We start from the raw sequence: 4,024 nt of genomic DNA, 5'->3' as shown, positions 1-4,024 counted from the left end.
TATCATGTCTTCTTGTCCCAAACAAGACGGCTTGCCGAGTTTCAACAACTTGTCATCTTGACTTCTTGTCCCAAGCAAGTCGACATTCCGAGTTTAAACAACTCGTTATCATGTCTTCTTGTCCCAAACAAGTCGACTTGCCGAGTTTCAACAATTTGTCTTCTTGACTTCTTGTCCTTAGTAAGTCGACATTCCGAGTTTCAACAACTCGTTATCATGTCTTCTTGTCCCAAACAAGACGGCTTGCCGAGTTTCAACAACTTGTCATCTTGACTTCTTGTCCCAAGCAAGTCGACATTCCGAGTTTAAACAACTCGTTATCATGTCTTCTTGTCCCAAACAAGTCGACTTGCCGAGTTTCAACAACAAATTGTCATCTTGACTTCTCGTCCCAAACAAGTTGACTATCTCAGTTTCAATAACTTATCATCATGTCTTCTTGTCCCCAAAAAGTCCACTTGCCAAGTTCCAGCAACTCAACATCTTGTCTTCTTGTCCAAAATAAGTCGACATTCCGAGTTTCAACAACTCGTTATCATGTCTTCTTGTCCCAAACAAGTCGACTTGCCGAGTTTCAACAACTTGTCATCTTGACTTCTTGTCCCAAGTAAGTCGACATTCCGAGTTTAAACAACTCGTTATCATGTCTTCTTGTCCCAAACAAGTCGACTTGCCGAGTTTTATCAACTTGTCATCTTGACTTCTTGTCCCAAACAAGTCGACATTCCGAGTTTCAACAACTCGTCATCATGTCTTCTTGTCCCAAACAAGTCGACTTGCCGAGTTTTATCAACTTGTCATCTTGACTTCTTGTCCCAAACAAGTCGACATTCCGAGTTTCAACAACTCGTTATCATGTCATCTTGTCCCTAACGAGTCGACTTGCCGAGTTTCAACAACTTGTCATCTTGACTTCTTGTCCCTAACGAGTCGACTTGCCGAGTTTCAACAACTTGTCATCTTGACTTCTTGTCCCTAACGAGTCGACTTGCCGAGTTTCAACAACTCGATATCATGTCTTCTTGTCCCAAACAAGTCGACTTGCCGAGCTACAAGAAATCGGCTTCTTGTCTTCTTGACCTAAACAAGTCGACTTGCCGAGTTGCAATAACTTGTCATCTTGTCTTCTTGTCCCAAGCAAGTCGATATTCCGAGTTTCAACAACTCGATATCATGTCTTCTTGTCCCAAACAAGTCGACTTGCCGAGCTACAAGAAATCGGCTTCTTGTCTTCTTGACCTAAACAAGTCGACTTGCCGAGTTGTGCAACTTGTCATCTTGTCTTCTTGTCCCAAGCAAGTCGATATTCCGAGTTTCAACAACTCGATATCATGTCTTCTTGTCCCAAACAAGTCGACTTGCCGAGATACAAGAAATCGGCTTCTTGTCTTCTTGACCTAAACAAGTCGACTTGCCGAGTTTCAACAACTTGTCATCTTGACTTCTTGTCCCAAACGAGTCGACTTGCCGAGTTTCAACAACTTGTCATCTTGACTTCTTGTCCCAAACGAGTCGACTTGCCGAGTTTCAACAACTTGTCATCTTGACTTCTTGTCCCAAACGAGTCGACATGCCGAGTTTCAACAACTTGTCATCTTGACTTCTTGTCCCAAACGAGTCGACTTGCCGAGTTTCAACAACTTGTCATCTCGACTTCTTGTCCAAAGCAAGTCGACTTTCCGAGTTTCAACAACTCGTTATCATGTCTTCTTGTCCCAAACGAGTCGACTTACCGAGTTTCAACAACTTGTCATCTTGTCTTCTTGATCCAAGCAAGTCGACTTGCTGAGTTGCAATAACTCGGCTTCTCGGTATCTAACCTGTCTTCTCGTCTTCTTATCTCGTCATCTGGTTGGCACTTTTAAGCTTCCGTAGGAGGATTTAAAAGAACGCGGCGAAACAATAGAAGACCGCTGAGCGGGAGCGCCGCTGTTTTCCTGGAGCGTGTAATCTGCCAAGGCGCCTAAGTGGTATGCCTACTATTGTGAAACAGCAGTTGATATTAACGAGACAATATAATAGATATGATTAAATCATACGTAAAATCAACATTGATTTGGATAAATTTAGTAGAATATTGGCTTGTTTGTAATAATTGGTTTTTTTTTATATTTTGGAAGGTAAATTTGCTATCTATGTATTTCAATTACCAAGCAAAACAAAATACATTGCTATCGTAAAGTCAATCTGTTTTGTTGATTGGAATTTCGATAGAGTAATACTCTGTTGTGCACATATTCCTACATACTTATGAGGTACAACTCGAAGAATTATGACATGGGGTTATCAATTGTGTTTGCAGTGAAACATCCTGCATCATTGGAGTTATGGATAATCGGCAGCTCCTTCCCCAGGTAATTTCATCACTAATTGCAACATCGACTTCGTCGTCCGCGTCAATGAAATCCCCTCAAATCCACACAGATAAGTAAGTACAAATACTCACGCCAGACCACCAGTAGATTTGCATTTCACATGTGATCAGGTTGTGAAGAAGCCGTGGGAAGCACAAGCTGTCTGAGATTTAAAGAACAATCGTTGCTATGAGCTTATTTGGTACTGCAGAAGACTGCAGATGCTCTATGCATGTTGGTATATGGCTACACGGAAGTTGTTCTGATTATTCCGCAAAATTCCCGCGCTGTCTTGGCCCTTTTTCTCTAACGGTCAAAGGTCGTCTCAGATGAAGCGCATGATGGCGCTCCTGAATTCTCCGGCAAGGCTTACTCAGTTCTCTCAGTTAGCGGGAGATAGATATACGCATTGTGTATTATGACACAAGCGTTTCTCCATCTGATTCTATAGTGCCGTCTGATGAGACACGTCGCCCACACGACCGTCCGTCAAGTGACCTTCCCTAGCTCGAAGACATGCATGTACAAGTACGCACAGACACACAGACACACACACACACACACACACACACACACACACAGACACACACAGACACACACACATGCGGGATCATAATAAACACTAAACAAAAAGTAAGTTCCCCCTAACACAAACCTGTGTAATTTATGAATCAGGAACCTCTGAGGAAATCTGAATACAGCATCATGTAGCTGTAGTTCTCGGATACCTTTCATGTGTAATTCAGTGGAAATCACTCGGTCACGCGTGAGTGAGCATGACTTAAAGTCAAAAAGGTCACATTTTGAAGTTCACAAGCCCAATTTTGCAACTTTGATTTGGTGATAATAAATGGAACGAATTTCAATTTTCCAGGATAAAAAGGCATGCAACGTATAATTTATGTGCTTCTTATCGTACCATGTGACTTGTGCACAAAATTTCACGGTTGAGTGAGCACGGGGCGAAAATTACCAAAATGGCCGATTTGACATGTTTCTCGTGGTAATTTCTATCAATTGAGATTGAATTCGTGTGTTGAACAGTTTTTGCACACAATTCACGTAATTTCACGGTTGAATGAGCACAAAGAAAAATAATTTAAATTGTGTAGTCAGAATTGCGATAATTTTGCGCACTGAAATCAATTGTTTTAATGCTTTTTCTATTGTGTTTAATACCACTGTGCATACAGTGATCACTTGACATTTTAGTCACGCTTCAATGAGCATGTGGGGCTGGAAAACCCTTTTTTACCCTATATAATAAAAAATATTCATTGTTTTTAATGTTTTAGTTGATATGTTGGGAAAGTACTCTGATTTCAATAAAAAAATAACATTTCATAAAAAATGACATAGTGACATGCTTCAGTGAGCACATAAGATGAGCAAAGTGTGCAGGTCAAAACCATTTTCGTGGCTGAAATTCCCATAAGATTTACATTTGTGACCGGCGACAACGGTTTCAGGCAAAAGTCGGAAATTTTGAAAATTCATTTTTTCACTGAATCACATTGCCCATTTCCTAAGCTTTGTATTGATACAAAACACTAGTATTCTTCGGCACCATAAGTGGGTATAGAAAGAGAAATAAAATGCACTTATTAAGATGTTAGCCTGACAAAATTGCGAGAAAACAGGCTTTGAAGATTCACCTCTTTCTCAAAGAC

Source organism: Diadema setosum, chromosome 6, assembly GCF_964275005.1.
Source record: "Diadema setosum chromosome 6, eeDiaSeto1, whole genome shotgun sequence".
Lineage (NCBI taxonomy): Eukaryota > Metazoa > Echinodermata > Echinoidea > Diadematoida > Diadematidae > Diadema > Diadema setosum.
This window is presented reverse-complemented; position numbering follows the sequence as displayed.